The sequence below is a fragment of the Phalangium opilio genome, unplaced genomic scaffold (assembly GCF_054372755.1).
Source record: "Phalangium opilio isolate 3A_F unplaced genomic scaffold, DU_Popi_V2 ptg000056l_1, whole genome shotgun sequence".
In the NCBI taxonomy this organism is placed as follows: Eukaryota; Metazoa; Arthropoda; class Arachnida; order Opiliones; family Phalangiidae; genus Phalangium; species Phalangium opilio.
Window position 1 is genome coordinate 88,366 of NW_028324175.1, and position 15,240 is coordinate 103,605.

At 46.3% G+C, this 15,240-nt stretch overlaps 27 non-coding genes across 27 annotated transcripts; all 27 read left to right on the forward strand.

The window, feature by feature from the left end:
• Nucleotides 1-11: 11 nt before the first annotated feature.
• TRNAC-GCA (transfer RNA cysteine (anticodon GCA)) lies at nt 12-83 on the forward strand. Its single transcript has one exon. It is a non-coding gene; the product is annotated as a tRNA-Cys (tRNA).
• A 541-nt stretch (nt 84-624) lies between these two features.
• Nucleotides 625-696, forward strand: TRNAC-GCA (transfer RNA cysteine (anticodon GCA)). The gene has a single exon. It is a non-coding gene; the product is annotated as a tRNA-Cys (tRNA).
• Nucleotides 697-1,497: 801 nt separating this feature from the next.
• TRNAC-GCA (transfer RNA cysteine (anticodon GCA)) lies at nt 1,498-1,569 on the forward strand. Its single transcript has one exon. It is a non-coding gene; the product is annotated as a tRNA-Cys (tRNA).
• A 1,164-nt stretch (nt 1,570-2,733) lies between these two features.
• Nucleotides 2,734-2,805, forward strand: TRNAC-GCA (transfer RNA cysteine (anticodon GCA)). Its single transcript has one exon. It is a non-coding gene; the product is annotated as a tRNA-Cys (tRNA).
• Nucleotides 2,806-3,347: 542 nt separating this feature from the next.
• TRNAC-GCA (transfer RNA cysteine (anticodon GCA)) lies at nt 3,348-3,419 on the forward strand. Its single transcript has one exon. It is a non-coding gene; the product is annotated as a tRNA-Cys (tRNA).
• A 178-nt stretch (nt 3,420-3,597) lies between these two features.
• On the forward strand, nt 3,598-3,669 carry TRNAC-GCA (transfer RNA cysteine (anticodon GCA)). The gene has a single exon. It is a non-coding gene; the product is annotated as a tRNA-Cys (tRNA).
• Nucleotides 3,670-4,470: 801 nt separating this feature from the next.
• On the forward strand, nt 4,471-4,542 carry TRNAC-GCA (transfer RNA cysteine (anticodon GCA)). The gene has a single exon. It is a non-coding gene; the product is annotated as a tRNA-Cys (tRNA).
• Nucleotides 4,543-5,706: 1,164 nt separating this feature from the next.
• Nucleotides 5,707-5,778, forward strand: TRNAC-GCA (transfer RNA cysteine (anticodon GCA)). Its single transcript has one exon. It is a non-coding gene; the product is annotated as a tRNA-Cys (tRNA).
• Nucleotides 5,779-6,320: 542 nt separating this feature from the next.
• Nucleotides 6,321-6,392, forward strand: TRNAC-GCA (transfer RNA cysteine (anticodon GCA)). Its single transcript has one exon. It is a non-coding gene; the product is annotated as a tRNA-Cys (tRNA).
• Nucleotides 6,393-6,821: 429 nt separating this feature from the next.
• Nucleotides 6,822-6,893, forward strand: TRNAC-GCA (transfer RNA cysteine (anticodon GCA)). The gene has a single exon. It is a non-coding gene; the product is annotated as a tRNA-Cys (tRNA).
• Nucleotides 6,894-7,435: 542 nt separating this feature from the next.
• Nucleotides 7,436-7,507, forward strand: TRNAC-GCA (transfer RNA cysteine (anticodon GCA)). Its single transcript has one exon. It is a non-coding gene; the product is annotated as a tRNA-Cys (tRNA).
• Nucleotides 7,508-7,685: 178 nt separating this feature from the next.
• TRNAC-GCA (transfer RNA cysteine (anticodon GCA)) lies at nt 7,686-7,757 on the forward strand. Its single transcript has one exon. It is a non-coding gene; the product is annotated as a tRNA-Cys (tRNA).
• Nucleotides 7,758-7,934: 177 nt separating this feature from the next.
• Nucleotides 7,935-8,006, forward strand: TRNAC-GCA (transfer RNA cysteine (anticodon GCA)). Its single transcript has one exon. It is a non-coding gene; the product is annotated as a tRNA-Cys (tRNA).
• A 178-nt stretch (nt 8,007-8,184) lies between these two features.
• TRNAC-GCA (transfer RNA cysteine (anticodon GCA)) lies at nt 8,185-8,256 on the forward strand. Its single transcript has one exon. It is a non-coding gene; the product is annotated as a tRNA-Cys (tRNA).
• Nucleotides 8,257-8,798: 542 nt separating this feature from the next.
• TRNAC-GCA (transfer RNA cysteine (anticodon GCA)) lies at nt 8,799-8,870 on the forward strand. Its single transcript has one exon. It is a non-coding gene; the product is annotated as a tRNA-Cys (tRNA).
• Nucleotides 8,871-8,928: 58 nt separating this feature from the next.
• On the forward strand, nt 8,929-9,000 carry TRNAC-GCA (transfer RNA cysteine (anticodon GCA)). Its single transcript has one exon. It is a non-coding gene; the product is annotated as a tRNA-Cys (tRNA).
• Nucleotides 9,001-9,310: 310 nt separating this feature from the next.
• TRNAC-ACA (transfer RNA cysteine (anticodon ACA)) lies at nt 9,311-9,380 on the forward strand. Its single transcript has one exon. It is a non-coding gene; the product is annotated as a tRNA-Cys (tRNA).
• A 179-nt stretch (nt 9,381-9,559) lies between these two features.
• On the forward strand, nt 9,560-9,631 carry TRNAC-GCA (transfer RNA cysteine (anticodon GCA)). Its single transcript has one exon. It is a non-coding gene; the product is annotated as a tRNA-Cys (tRNA).
• A 178-nt stretch (nt 9,632-9,809) lies between these two features.
• TRNAC-GCA (transfer RNA cysteine (anticodon GCA)) lies at nt 9,810-9,881 on the forward strand. Its single transcript has one exon. It is a non-coding gene; the product is annotated as a tRNA-Cys (tRNA).
• A 300-nt stretch (nt 9,882-10,181) lies between these two features.
• Nucleotides 10,182-10,253, forward strand: TRNAC-GCA (transfer RNA cysteine (anticodon GCA)). The gene has a single exon. It is a non-coding gene; the product is annotated as a tRNA-Cys (tRNA).
• A 178-nt stretch (nt 10,254-10,431) lies between these two features.
• TRNAC-GCA (transfer RNA cysteine (anticodon GCA)) lies at nt 10,432-10,503 on the forward strand. The gene has a single exon. It is a non-coding gene; the product is annotated as a tRNA-Cys (tRNA).
• A 58-nt stretch (nt 10,504-10,561) lies between these two features.
• TRNAC-GCA (transfer RNA cysteine (anticodon GCA)) lies at nt 10,562-10,633 on the forward strand. The gene has a single exon. It is a non-coding gene; the product is annotated as a tRNA-Cys (tRNA).
• A 299-nt stretch (nt 10,634-10,932) lies between these two features.
• On the forward strand, nt 10,933-11,004 carry TRNAC-GCA (transfer RNA cysteine (anticodon GCA)). The gene has a single exon. It is a non-coding gene; the product is annotated as a tRNA-Cys (tRNA).
• A 542-nt stretch (nt 11,005-11,546) lies between these two features.
• Nucleotides 11,547-11,618, forward strand: TRNAC-GCA (transfer RNA cysteine (anticodon GCA)). Its single transcript has one exon. It is a non-coding gene; the product is annotated as a tRNA-Cys (tRNA).
• Nucleotides 11,619-11,676: 58 nt separating this feature from the next.
• TRNAC-GCA (transfer RNA cysteine (anticodon GCA)) lies at nt 11,677-11,748 on the forward strand. The gene has a single exon. It is a non-coding gene; the product is annotated as a tRNA-Cys (tRNA).
• Nucleotides 11,749-12,670: 922 nt separating this feature from the next.
• On the forward strand, nt 12,671-12,742 carry TRNAC-GCA (transfer RNA cysteine (anticodon GCA)). The gene has a single exon. It is a non-coding gene; the product is annotated as a tRNA-Cys (tRNA).
• A 2,043-nt stretch (nt 12,743-14,785) lies between these two features.
• Nucleotides 14,786-14,857, forward strand: TRNAC-GCA (transfer RNA cysteine (anticodon GCA)). The gene has a single exon. It is a non-coding gene; the product is annotated as a tRNA-Cys (tRNA).
• The last annotated feature ends 383 nt before the right edge of the window (nt 14,858-15,240 follow it).

A 15,240-nucleotide genomic window follows, 5' to 3' on the forward strand; every position in this document is an offset into this window, starting at 1 on the left:
GCCTTGAACACGGGGGAATAGCTCAGTGGTAGAGCATTCGACTGCAGATCGAGAGGTCCTTGGTTCAAACCCGAGTTCCCCCTGTAACAGAACGGATTATTCCGTTTATTTTAGTTAAATCGACATTACGGCTAGGATCAAGGAGGGATAGCTCGCATTCGACTGCAGATCGAGAGGTTCTGGGTTTAAACCCGAGTTCCCCCCTTAACAGCACGGATCATTCCAATTATTTTAGTTAAATCGACATTACGGCTAAGAACAAGGAGAGATAACTCGCATTCGACTGCAGATCGAGAGGTCCTTGGTTCAAACCCGAGTTCCCCCTGTAACAGCACGGATCATTCCGTTTATTTTAGTTAAATCGACATTACGGCTAGGAACAAGTAGGGATAGCTCGCATTCGACTGCAGATCGAGAGGTTCTGGGTTTAAACCCGAGTTCCCCCTGTAACAGCACGGATCATTCCATTTATTTTAGTTAAATCGACATTACGGCTAGGAACAAGGAGGGATAACTCGCATTCGACTGCAGATCGAGAGGTCCTTGGTTCAAACCCGAGTTCCCCTGTAACAGCACGGATCATTCCGTTTATTTTAGTTAAATCGACTTCACGGCCTTGAACACGGGGGAATAGCTCAGTGGTAGAGCATTCGACTGCAGATCGAGAGGTCCTTGGTTCAAACCCGAGTTACCCCTGTAACAGCACGGATTATTCCCTTTATTTTAGTTAAATCGACATTACGGCTAGGAACAAGGAGGGATAACTCGCATTCGACTGCAGATCGAGAGGTCCTTGGTTCAAACCCGAGCTCACCCTGTAACAGCACGGATTATTCCGTTTATTTTAGTTAAATCGACATTACGGCTAGGAACAAGTAGGGATAGCTCGCATTCGACTGCAGATCGAGAGGTTCTGGGTTTAAACCCGAGTTCCCCCTGTAACAGCACGGATCATTCCATTTATTTTAGTTAAATCGACATTACGGCTAGGAACAAGGAGGGATAACTCGCATTCGACTGCAGATCGAAAGGTCCTTGGTTCAAACCCGAGTTCCCCCTGTAACAGCACGGATCATTCAGTTTATTTTATTTAAAACGACATTACGGCTATGAACAAGGGGAATAGCTCAGTGGTAGGGCATTCGACTGCAGATCGAGAGGTCCTTGGTTCAAACCCGAGTTCCCCCTGTAACAGCACGGATCATTCCGTTTATTTTAGTTAAATCGACTTTACGGCCTTGAACAAGAGGGAATAGCTCAGTGGTAGAGCATTCGACTGCAGATCGAGAGGTCCTTGGTTCAAACCCGAGTTCCCCCTGTAACAGCACGGATTATTCCCTTTATTTTAGTTAAATCGACATTACGGCTAGGAACAAGGAGGGATAACTCGCATTCGACTGCAGATCGAGAGGTCCTTGGTTCAAACCCGAGTTCCCCCTGTAACAGCACGGATCATTCCGTTTATTTTAGTTAAATCGACTTTACGGCCTTGAACACGGGGGAATAGCTCAGTGGTAGAGCATTCGACTGCAGATCGAGAGGTCCTTGGTTCAAACCCGAGTTCCCCCTGTAACAGCACGGATTATTCCGTTTATTTTAGTTAAATCGACATTACGGCTAGGAACAAGGAGGGATAGCTCGCATTCGACTGCAGATCGAGAGGTTCTGGGTTTAAACCCGAGTTCCCCCCTTAACAGCACGGATCATTCCAATTATTTTAGTTAAATCGACATTACGGCTAAGAACAAGGAGAGATAACTCGCATTCGACTGCAGATCGAGAGGTCCTTGGTTCAAACCCGAGTTCCCCCTGTAACAGCACGGATCATTCCGTTTATTTTAGTTAAATCGACATTACGGCTAGGAACAAGGAGGGATAACTCGCATTTGACTGCAGATCGAGAGGTCCTTGGTTCAAACCCGAGTTCCCCCTGTAACAGCACGGATTATTCCCTTTATTTTAGTTAAATCGACATTACGGCTAGGAACAAGGAGGGATAACTCGCATTCGACTGCAGATCGAGAGGTCCTTGGTTCAAACCCGAGCTCACCCTGTAACAGCACGGATTATTCCGTTTATTTTAGTTAAATCGACATTACGGCTAGGAACAAGTAGGGATAGCTCGCATTCGACTGCAGATCGAGAGGTTCTGGGTTTAAACCCGAGTTCCCCCTGTAACAGCACGGATCATTCCATTTATTTTAGTTAAATCGACATTACGGCTAGGAACAAGGAGGGATAACTCGCATTCGACTGCAGATCGAAAGGTCCTTGGTTCAAACCCGAGTTCCCCCTGTAACAGCACGGATCATTCAGTTTATTTTATTTAAAACGACATTACGGCTATGAACAAGGGGAATAGCTCAGTGGTAGGGCATTCGACTGCAGATCGAGAGGTCCTTGGTTCAAACCCGAGTTCCCCCTGTAACAGCACGGATCATTCCGTTTATTTTAGTTAAATCGACTTTACGGCCTTGAACAAGAGGGAATAGCTCAGTGGTAGAGCATTCGACTGCAGATCGAGAGGTCCTTGGTTCAAACCCGAGTTCCCCCTGTAACAGCACGGATTATTCCCTTTATTTTAGTTAAATCGACATTACGGCTAGGAACAAGGAGGGATAACTCGCATTCGACTGCAGATCGAGAGGTTCTGGGTTCAAACCCGAGTTCCCCCTGTAACAGCACGGATCATTCCGTTTATTTTAGTTAAATCGACTTTACGGCCTTGAACACGGGGGAATAGCTCAGTGGTAGAGCATTCGACTGCAGATCGAGAGGTCCTTGGTTCAAACCCGAGTTCCCCCTGTAACAGCACGGATTATTCCGTTTATTTTAGTTAAATCGACATTACGGCTAGGAACAAGGAGGGATAGCTCGCATTCGACTGCAGATCGAGAGGTTCTGGGTTTAAACCCGAGTTCCCCCCTTAACAGCACGGATCATTCCAATTATTTTAGTTAAATCGACATTACGGCTAAGAACAAGGAGAGATAACTCGCATTCGACTGCAGATCGAGAGGTCCTTGGTTCAAACCCGAGTTCCCCCTGTAACAGCACGGATCATTCCGTTTATTTTAGTTAAATCGACATTACGGCTAGGAACAAGGAGGGATAACTCGCATTTGACTGCAGATCGAGAGGTCCTTGGTTCAAACCCGAGTTCCCCCTGTAACAGCACGGATTATTCCCTTTATTTTAGTTAAATCGACATTACGGCTAGGAACAAGGAGGGATAACTCTCATTCGACTGCAGATCGAGAGGTCCTTGGTTCAAACCCGAGTTCCCCCTGTAACAGCACGGATCATTCCGTTTATTTTAGTTAAATCGACATTACGGCCTTGAACAAGGGGGAATAGCTCAGTGGTAGAGCATTCGACTGCAGATCAAGAGGTCCTTGGTTCAAACCCGAGTTCCCCCTGTAACAGCACGGATTATTCCGTTTATTTTAGTTAAATCGACATTACGGCTAGGAACAAGGAGGGATAACTCGCATTCGACTGCAGATCGAGAGGTCCTTGGTTCAAACCCGAGTTCCCCTGTAACAGCACGGATCATTCCGTTTATTTTAGTTAAATCGACTTCACGGCCTTGAACACGGGGGAATAGCTCAGTGGTAGAGCATTCGACTGCAGATCGAGAGGTCCTTGGTTCAAACCCGAGTTACCCCTGTAACAGCACGGATTATTCCCTTTATTTTAGTTAAATCGACATTACGGCTAGGAACAAGGAGGGATAACTCGCATTCGACTGCAGATCGAGAGGTCCTTGGTTCAAACCCGAGCTCACCCTGTAACAGCACGGATTATTCCGTTTATTTTAGTTAAATCGACATTACGGCTAGGAACAAGTAGGGATAGCTCGCATTCGACTGCAGATCGAGAGGTTCTGGGTTTAAACCCGAGTTCCCCCTGTAACAGCACGGATCATTCCATTTATTTTAGTTAAATCGACATTACGGCTAGGAACAAGGAGGGATAACTCGCATTCGACTGCAGATCGAAAGGTCCTTGGTTCAAACCCGAGTTCCCCCTGTAACAGCACGGATCATTCAGTTTATTTTATTTAAAACGACATTACGGCTATGAACAAGGGGAATAGCTCAGTGGTAGGGCATTCGACTGCAGATCGAGAGGTCCTTGGTTCAAACCCGAGTTCCCCCTGTAACAGCACGGATCATTCCGTTTATTTTAGTTAAATCGACTTTACGGCCTTGAACAAGAGGGAATAGCTCAGTGGTAGAGCATTCGACTGCAGATCGAGAGGTCCTTGGTTCAAACCCGAGTTCCCCCTGTAACAGCACGGATTATTCCCTTTATTTTAGTTAAATCGACATTACGGCTAGGAACAAGGAGGGATAACTCGCATTCGACTGCAGATCGAGAGGTCCTTGGTTCAAACCCGAGTTCCCCCTGTAACAGCACGGATCATTCCGTTTATTTTAGTTAAATCGACTTTACGGCCTTGAACACGGGGGAATAGCTCAGTGGTAGAGCATTCGACTGCAGATCGAGAGGTCCTTGGTTCAAACCCGAGTTCCCCCTGTAACAGCACGGATTATTCCGTTTATTTTAGTTAAATCGACATTACGGCTAGGAACAAGGAGGGATAGCTCGCATTCGACTGCAGATCGAGAGGTTCTGGGTTTAAACCCGAGTTCCCCCCTTAACAGCACGGATCATTCCAATTATTTTAGTTAAATCGACATTACGGCTAAGAACAAGGAGAGATAACTCGCATTCGACTGCAGATCGAGAGGTCCTTGGTTCAAACCCGAGTTCCCCCTGTAACAGCACGGATCATTCCGTTTATTTTAGTTAAATCGACATTACGGCTAGGAACAAGGAGGGATAACTCGCATTTGACTGCAGATCGAGAGGTCCTTGGTTCAAACCCGAGTTCCCCCTGTAACAGCACGGATTATTCCCTTTATTTTAGTTAAATCGACATTACGGCTAGGAACAAGGAGGGATAACTCGCATTCGACTGCAGATCGAGAGGTCCTTGGTTCAAACCCGAGCTCACCCTGTAACAGCACGGATTATTCCGTTTATTTTAGTTAAATCGACATTACGGCTAGGAACAAGTAGGGATAGCTCGCATTCGACTGCAGATCGAGAGGTTCTGGGTTTAAACCCGAGTTCCCCCTGTAACAGCACGGATCATTCCATTTATTTTAGTTAAATCGACATTACGGCTAGGAACAAGGAGGGATAACTCGCATTCGACTGCAGATCGAAAGGTCCTTGGTTCAAACCCGAGTTCCCCCTGTAACAGCACGGATCATTCAGTTTATTTTATTTAAAACGACATTACGGCTATGAACAAGGGGAATAGCTCAGTGGTAGGGCATTCGACTGCAGATCGAGAGGTCCTTGGTTCAAACCCGAGTTCCCCCTGTAACAGCACGGATCATTCCGTTTATTTTAGTTAAATCGACTTTACGGCCTTGAACAAGAGGGAATAGCTCAGTGGTAGAGCATTCGACTGCAGATCGAGAGGTCCTTGGTTCAAACCCGAGTTCCCCCTGTAACAGCACGGATTATTCCCTTTATTTTAGTTAAATCGACATTACGGCTAGGAACAAGGAGGGATAACTCGCATTCGACTGCAGATCGAGAGGTCCTTGGTTCAAACCCGAGTTCCCCCTGTAACAGCACGGATCATTCCGTTTATTTTAGTTAAATCGACTTTACGGCCTTGAACACGGGGGAATAGCTCAGTGGTAGAGCATTCGACTGCAGATCGAGAGGTCCTTGGTTCAAACCCGAGTTCCCCCTGTAACAGCACGGATTATTCCGTTTATTTTAGTTAAATCGACATTACGGCTAGGAACAAGGAGGGATAGCTCGCATTCGACTGCAGATCGAGAGGTTCTGGGTTTAAACCCGAGTTCCCCCCTTAACAGCACGGATCATTCCAATTATTTTAGTTAAATCGACATTACGGCTAAGAACAAGGAGAGATAACTCGCATTCGACTGCAGATCGAGAGGTCCTTGGTTCAAACCCGAGTTCCCCCTGTAACAGCACGGATCATTCCGTTTATTTTAGTTAAATCGACATTACGGCTAGGAACAAGGAGGGATAACTCGCATTTGACTGCAGATCGAGAGGTCCTTGGTTCAAACCCGAGTTCCCCCTGTAACAGCACGGATTATTCCCTTTATTTTAGTTAAATCGACATTACGGCTAGGAACAAGGAGGGATAACTCTCATTCGACTGCAGATCGAGAGGTCCTTGGTTCAAACCCGAGTTCCCCCTGTAACAGCACGGATCATTCCGTTTATTTTAGTTAAATCGACATTACGGCCTTGAACAAGGGGGAATAGCTCAGTGGTAGAGCATTCGACTGCAGATCAAGAGGTCCTTGGTTCAAACCCGAGTTCCCCCTGTAACAGCACGGATTATTCCGTTTATTTTAGTTAAATCGACATTACGGCTAGGAACAAGTAGGGATAGCTCGCATTCGACTGCAGATCGAAAGGTCCTTGGTTCAAACCCGAGTTCCCCCTGTAACAGCACGGATCATTCAGTTTATTTTATTTAAAACGACATTACGGCTATGAACAAGGGGAATAGCTCAGTGGTAGAGCATTCGACTGCAGATCGAGAGGTCCTTGGTTCAAACCCGAGTTCCCACTGTAACAGCACGGATTATTCCCTTTATTTTAGTTAAATCGACATTACGGCTAGGAACAAGGAGGGATAACTCGCATTCGACTGCAGATCGAGAGGTCCTTGGTTCAAACCCGAGTTCCCCCTGTAACAGCACGGATCATTCCGTTTATTTTAGTTAAATCGACTTTACGGCCTTGAACACGGGGGAATAGCTCAGTGGTAGAGCATTCGACTGCAGATCGAGAGGTCCTTGGTTCAAACCCGAGTTCCCCCTGTAACAGCACGGATTATTCCGTTTATTTTAGTTAAATCGACATTACGGCTAGGAACAAGGAGGGATAGCTCGCATTCGACTGCAGATCGAGAGGTTCTGGGTTTAAACCCGAGTTCCCCCCTTAACAGCACGGATCATTCCAATTATTTTAGTTAAATCGACATTACGGCTAAGAACAAGGAGAGATAACTCGCATTCGACTGCAGATCGAGAGGTCCTTGGTTCAAACCCGAGTTCCCCCTGTAACAGCACGGATCATTCCGTTTATTTTAGTTAAATCGACATTACGGCTAGGAACAAGGAGGGATAACTCGCATTTGACTGCAGATCGAGAGGTCCTTGGTTCAAACCCGAGTTCCCCCTGTAACAGCACGGATTATTCCCTTTATTTTAGTTAAATCGACATTACGGCTAGGAACAAGGAGCGATAACTCTCATTCGACTGCAGATCGAGAGGTCCTTGGTTCAAACCCGAGTTCCCCCTGTAACAGCACGGATCATTCCGTTTATTTCAGTTAAATCGACATTACGGCCTTGAACAAGGGGGAATAGCTCAGTGGTAGAGCATTCGACTGCAGATCAAGAGGTCCTTGGTTCAAACCCGAGTTCCCCCTGTAACAGCACGGATTATTCCGTTTATTTTAGTTAAATCGACATTACGGCTAGGAACAAGTAGGGATAGCTCGCATTCGACTGCAGATCGAAAGGTCCTTGGTTCAAACCCGAGTTCCCCCTGTAACAGCACGGATCATTCAGTTTATTTTATTTAAAACGACATTACGGCTATGAACAAGGGGAATAGCTCAGTGGTAGAGCATTCGACTGCAGATCGAGAGGTCCTTGGTTCAAACCCGAGTTCCCCCTGTAACAGCACGGATTATTCCCTTTATTTTAGTTAAATCGACATTACGGCTAGGAACAAGTAGGAATAGCTCGCATTCGACTGCAGATCGAAAGGTCCTTGGTTCAAACCCGAGTTCCCCCTGTAACAGCACGGATCATTCAGTTTATTTTATTTAAAACGACATTACGGCTATGAACAGGGGAATAGCTCAGTGGTAGAGCATTCGACTGCAGATCGAGAGGTCCTTGGTTCAAACCCGAGTTCCCCCTGTAACAGCACGGATTATTCCCTTTATTTTAGTTAAATCGACATTACGGCTAGGAACAAGGAGGGATAACTCGCATTCGACTGCAGATCGAGAGGTCCTTGGTTCAAACCCAAGTTCCCCTGTAACAGCACGGATCATTCCGTTTATTTTAGTTAAATCGACTTTACGGCCTTGAACACGGGGGAATAGCTCAGTGGTAGAGCATTCGACTGCAGATCGAGAGGTCCTTGGTTCAAACCCGAGTTCCCCCTGTAACAGCACGGATTATTCCGTTTATTTTAGTTAAATCGACATTACGGCTAGGAACAAGGAGGGATAGCTCGCATTCGACTGCAGATCGAGAGGTTCTGGGTTTAAACCCGAGTTCCCCCCTTAACAGCACGGATCATTCCAATTATTTTAGTTAAATCGACATTACGGCTAAGAACAAGGAGAGATAACTCGCATTCGACTGCAGATCGAGAGGTCCTTGGTTCAAACCCGAGTTCCCCCTGTAACAGCACGGATCATTCCGTTTATTTTAGTTAAATCGACATTACGGCTAGGAAAAAGGAGGGATAACTCGCATTTGACTGCAGATCGAGAGGTCCTTGGTTCAAACCCGAGTTCCCCCTGTAACAGCACGGATTATTCCCTTTATTTTAGTTAAATCGACATTACGGCTAGGAACAAGGAGGGATAACTCTCATTCGACTGCAGATCGAGAGGACCTTGGTTCAAACCCGAGTTCCCCCTGTAACAGCACGGATCATTCCGTTTATTTTAGTTAAATCAACATTACGGCCTTGAACAAGGGGGAATAGCTCAGTGGTAGAGCATTCGACTGCAGATCAAGAGGTCCTTGGTTCAAACCCGAGTTCCCCCTGTAACAGCACGGATCATTCCGTTTATTTTAGTTAAATCAACATTACGGCCTTGAACAAGGGGGAATAGCTCAGTGGTAGAGCATTCGACTGCAGATCGAGAGGTCCTTGGTTCAAACCCGAGTTCCCCCTGTAACAGCACGGATTATTCCGTTTATTTTAGTTAAATCGACATTACTGCTAGGAACAAGGAGGGATAGCTCGCATTCGACTGCAGATCGAAAGGCCCTTGGTTCAAACCCGAGTTCCCCCTGTAACAGCACGGATCATTCCGTTTATTTTAGTTAAATCGACATTACGGCTCTGAACAAGGGGGAAGAGCTCAGTGGTAGAGCATTCGACTGCAGATTGAGAGATCCTTGGTTCAAACCCGAGTTCCCCCTGTAACAGCACGTATCATTCCGTTTGCTTTATTTAAATCGACATTACGGCTATGAACAAAGGGGAAAGCTCAGTGGTAGAGCATTCGACTACAGATCGAGAGGTCCTTGGTTCAAACCCGAGTTTCACCTGTAACAGCACTGATCATTCCTTTTATTTTTGTTAAATCGACATTACGGCTAGGAACAAGGAGGGATAGCTCGCATTCGACTGCAGATTGAAAGGTCCTTGGTTCAAACCCGAACTCCCCCTGTAACAGCACGGATCATTCCGTTTATTTTAGTTAAATCGACTTTACGGCCTTGAACAAGGGGGAATAGCTCAGTGGTAGAGCATTCGACTGCAGATCGAGAGGTCCTTGGTTCAAACCCGAGTTCCCCCTGTAACAGCACGGATTATTCCCTTTATTTTAGTTAAATCGACATTACGGCTAGGAACAAGGAGGGATAACTCGCATTCGACTGCAGATCGAGAGGTCCTTGGTTCACACCCGAGTTCCCCTGTAACAGCACGGATCATTCCGTTTATTTTAGTTAAATCGACTTTACGGCCTTGAACACGGGGGAATAGCTCAGTGGTAGAGCATTCGACTGCAGATCGAGAGGTCCTTGGTTCAAACCCGAGTTCCCCCTGTAACAGCACGGATTATTCCGTTTATTTTAGTTAAATCGACATTACGGCTAGGAACAAGGAGGGATAGCTCGCATTCGACTGCAGATCGAGAGGTTCTGGGTTTAAACCCGAGTTCCCCCCTTAACAGCACGGATCATTCCAATTATTTTAGTTAAATCGACATTACGGCTAAGAACAAGGAGAGATAACTCGCATTCGACTGCAGATCGAGAGGTTCTTGGTTCAAACCCGAGTTCCCCCTGTAACAGCACGGATCATTCCGTTTATTTTAGTTAAATCGACTTTACGGCCTTGAACAAGGGGGAATAGCTCAGTGGTAGAGCATTCGACTGCAGATCGAGAGGTCCTTGGTTCAAACCCGAGTTCCCCCTGTAACAGCACGGATTATTCCCTTTATTTTAGTTAAATCGACATTACGGCTAGGAACAAGGAGGGATAACTCGCATTCGACTGCAGATCGAGAGGTCCTTGGTTCAAACCCGAGTTCCCCTGTAACAGCACGGATCATTCCGTTTATTTTAGTTAAATCGACTTTACGGCCTTGAACACGGGGGAATAGCTCAGTGGTAGAGCATTCGACTGCAGATCGAGAGGTCCTTGGTTCAAACCCGAGTTCCCCCTGTAACAGCACGGATTATTCCGTTTATTTTAGTTAAATCAACATTACGGCCTTGAACAAGGGGGAATAGCTCAGTGGTAGAGCATTCGACTGCAGATCGAGAGGTCCTTGGTTCAAACCCGAGTTCCCCCTGTAACAGCACGGATTATTCCGTTTATTTTAGTTAAATCGACATTACTGCTAGGAATAAGGAGGGATAGCTCGCATTCGACTGCAGATCGAAAGGCCCTTGGTTCAAACCCGAGTTCCCCCTGTAACAGCACGGATCATTCCGTTTATTTTAGTTAAATCGACATTACTGCTAGGAACAAGGAGGGATAGCTCGCATTCGACTGCAGATCGAAAGGCCCTTGGTTCAAACCCGAGTTCCCCTGTAACAGCACGGATCATTCCGTTTATTTTAGTTAAATCGACTTTACGGCCTTGAACACGGGGGAATAGCTCAGTGGTAGAGCATTCGACTGCAGATCGAGAGGTCCTTGGTTCAAACCCGAGTTCCCCCTGTAACAGCACGGATTATTCCGTTTATTTTAGTTAAATCGACATTACGGCTAGGAACAAGGAGGGATAGCTCGCATTCGACTGCAGATCGAGAGGTTCTGGGTTTAAACCCGAGTTCCCCCCTTAACAGCACGGATCATTCCAATTATTTTAGTTAAATCGACATTACGGCTAAGAACAAGGAGAGATAACTCGCATTCGACTGCAGATCGAGAGGTCCTTGGTTCAAACCCGAGTTCCCCCTGTAACAGCACGGATCATTCCGTTTATTTTAGTTCAATCGACATTACGGCTAGGAACAAGGAGGGATAACTCGCATTTGACTGCAGATCGAGAGGTCCTTGGTTCAAACCCGAGTTCCCCCTGTAACAGCACGGATTATTCCCTTTATTTTAGTTAAATCGACATTACGGCTAGGAACAAGGAGGGATAACTCTCATTCGACTGCAGATCGAGAGTTCCTTGGTTCAAACCCGAGTTCCCCCTGTAACAGCACGGATCATTCCGTTTATTTTAGTTAAATCGACATTACGGCCTTGAACAAGGGGGAATAGCTCAGTGGTAGAGCATTCGACTGCAGATCAAGAGGTCCTTGGTTCAAACCCGAGTTCCCCCTGTAACAGCACGGATCATTCCGTTTATTTTAGTTAAATCAACATTACGGCCTTGAACCAGGGGGAATAGCTCAGTGGTAGAGCATTCGACTGCAGATCGAGAGGTCCTTGGTTCAAACCCGAGTTCCCCCTGTAACAGCACGGATTATTCCGTTTATTTTAGTTAAATCGACATTACTGCTAGGAACAAGGAGGGATAGCTCGCATTCGACTGCAGATCGAGAGGTTCTGGGTTTAAACCCGAGTTCCCCCCTTAACAGCACGGATCATTCCAATTATTTTAGTTAAATCGACATTACGGCTAGGAACAAGGAGAGATAACTCGCATTCGACTGCAGATCGAGAGGTCCTTGGTTCAAACCCGAGTTCCCCCTGCAACAGCACGGATCATTCCGTTTATTTTAGGTAAATCGACATTAAGGCCTTGAACGAGGGGAATAGCTCAGTGGTAGAGCATTCGACTGCAGATCGAGAGGTCCTTGGTTCAAACCCGAGCTCACCCTGTAACAGCACGGATTATTCCGTTTATTTTAGTTAAATCGACATTACGGCTAGGAACAAGTAGGGATAGCTCGCATTCGACTGTAGATCGAGAGGTTCTGGGTTTAAACCCGAGTTCCCCCTGTAACAGCACGGATCATTCCATTTATTTTAGTTAAATCGACATTACGGCTAGGAACAAGGAGGGATAACTCGCATTCGACTGCAGATCGAAAGGTCCTTGGTTCAAACCCGAGTTCCCCCTGTAACAGCACGGATCATTCCGTTTATTTTAGTTAAATCGACTTTACGGCCTTGAACAAGGGGGAAGAGCTCAGTGGTAGAGCATTCGACTGCAGATCGAGAGGTCCTTGGTTCAAACCCGAGTTCCCCCTGTAACAGCACGGATTATTCCCTTTATTTTAGTTAAATCGACATTACGGCTAGGAACAAGGAGGGATAACTCGCATTCGACTGCAGATCGAGAGGTCCTTGGTTCAAACCCGAGTTCCCCCTGTAACAGCACGGATCATTCCGTTTATTTTAGTTAAATCGACTTTACGGCCTTGAACAAGGGGGAATAGCTCAGTGGTAGAGCATTCGACTGCAGATCGAGAGGTCCTTGGTTCAAACCCGAGTTCCCCCTGTAACAGCACGGATTATTCCGTTTATTTTAGTTAAATCGACATTACTGCTAGGAACAAGGAGGGATAGCTCGCATTCGACTGCAGATCGAGAGGTTCTGGGTTTAAACCCGAGTTCCCCCCTTAACAGCACGGATCATTCCAATTATTTTAGTTAAATCGACATTACGGCTAGGAACAAGGAGAGATAACTCGCATTCGACTGCAGATCGAGAGGTCCTTGGTTCAAACCCGAGTTCCCCCTGTAACAGCACGGATCATTCCGTTTATTTTAGGTAAATCGACATTAAGGCCTTGAACAAGGGGAATAGCTCAGTGGTAGAGCATTCGACTGCAGATCGAGAGGTCCTTGGTTCAAACCCGAGCTCACCCTGTAACAGCACGGATTATTCCGTTTATTTTAGTTAAATCGACATTACGGCTAGGAACAAGTAGGGATAGCTCGCATTCGACTGTAGATCGAGAGGTTCTGGGTTTAAACCCGAGTTCCCCCTGTAACAGCACGGATCATTCCATTTATTTTAGTTAAATCGACATTACGGCTAGGAACAAGGAGGGATAACTCGCATTCGACTGCAGATCGAAAGGTCCTTGGTTCAAACCCGAGTTCCCCCTGTAACAGCACGGATCATTCCGTTTATTTTAGTTAAATCGACTTTACGGCCTTGAACAAGGGGGAAGAGCTCAGTGGTAGAGCATTCGACTGCAGATCGAGAGGTCCTTGGTTCAAACCCGAGTTCCCCCTGTAACAGCACGGATTATTCCCTTTATTTTAGTTAAATCGACATTACGGCTAGGAACAAGGAGGGATAACTCGCATTCGACTGCAGATCGAGAGGTCCTTGGTTCAAACCCGAGTTCCCCCTGTAACAGCACGGATCATTCCGTTTATTTTAGTTAAATCGACTTTACGGCCTTGAACAAGGGGGAATAGCTCAGTGGTAGAGCATTCGACTGCAGATCGAGAGGTCCTTGGTTCAAACCCGAGCTCACCCTGTAACAGCACGGATTATTCCGTTTATTTTAGTTAAATCGACATTACGGCTAGGAACAAGTAGGGATAGCTCGCATTCGACTGCAGATCGAGAGGTTCTGGGTTTAAACCCGAGTTCCCCCTGTAACAGCACGGATCATTCCGTTTATTTTAGTTAAATCGACTTTACGGCCTTGAACAAGAGGAATAGCTCAGTGGTAGAGCATTCGACTGCAGATCGAGAGGTCCTTGGTTCAAACCCGAGTTCCCCCTGTAACAGCACGGATTATTCCCTTTATTTTAGTTAAATCGACATTACGGCTAGGAACAAGGAGGGATAACTCGCATTCGACTGCAGATCGAGAGGTCCTTGGTTCAAACCCGAGTTCCCCTGTAACAGCACGGATCATTCCGTTTATTTTAGTTAAATCGACTTTACGGCCTTAAACAAGGGGGAATAACTCAGTGGTAGAGCATTCGACTGCAGATCGAGAGGTCATTGGTTCAAACCCGTGTTCCCCCTGTAACAGCACTGATCATTCCTTTTATTTTAGTTAAATCGACATTACGGCTAGGAACAAGGAGGGATAGCTCGCATTCGACTGCAGATCGAAAGGTCCTTGGTTCAAACCCGAGTTCCCCCTGTAACAGCACGGATCATTCCGTTTATTTTAGGTAAATCGACATTACGGCCTTGAACAAGGGGAATAGCTCAGTGGTAGAGCATTCGACTTCAGATCGAGAGGTCCTGGGTTCAAACCCGAGCTCACCCTGTAACAGCACGGATTATTCCGTTTATTTTAGTTAAATCGACATTACGGCTAGGAACAAGTAGGGATAGCTCGCATTCGACTGCAGATCGAGAGGTTCTGGGTTTAAACCCGAGTTCCCCCTGTAACAGCACGGATCATTCCATTTATTTTAGTTAAATCGACATTACGGCTAGGAACGAGGAGGGATAACTCGCATTCGACTGCAGATCGAAAGGTCCTTGGTTCAAACCCGAGTTCCCCCTGTAACAGCACGGATCATTCAGTTTATTTTATTTAAAACGACATTACGGCTATGAACAAGGGGAATAGCTCAGTGGTAGAGCATTCGACTGCAGATCGAGAGGTCCTTGGTTCAAACCCGAGTTCCCCCTGTAACAGCACGGATCATTCCGTTTATTTTAGTTAAATCGACTTTACGGCCTTGAACAAGGGGGAAGAGCTCAGTGGTAGAGCATTCGACTGCAGATCGAGAGGTCCTTGGTTCAAACCCGAGTTCCCCCTGTAACAGCACGGATTATTCCCTTTATTTTAGTTAAATCGACATTACGGCTAGGAACAAGGAGGGATAACTCGCATTCGACTGCAGATCGAGAGGTCCTTGGTTCAAACCCGAGTTCCCCCTGTAACAGCACGGATCATTCCGTTTATTTTAGTTAAATCGACTTTACGGCCTTGAACAAGGGGGAATAACTCAGTGGTAGAGCATTCGACTGCAGATCGAGAGGTCCTTGGTTCAAACCCGAGCTCACCCTGT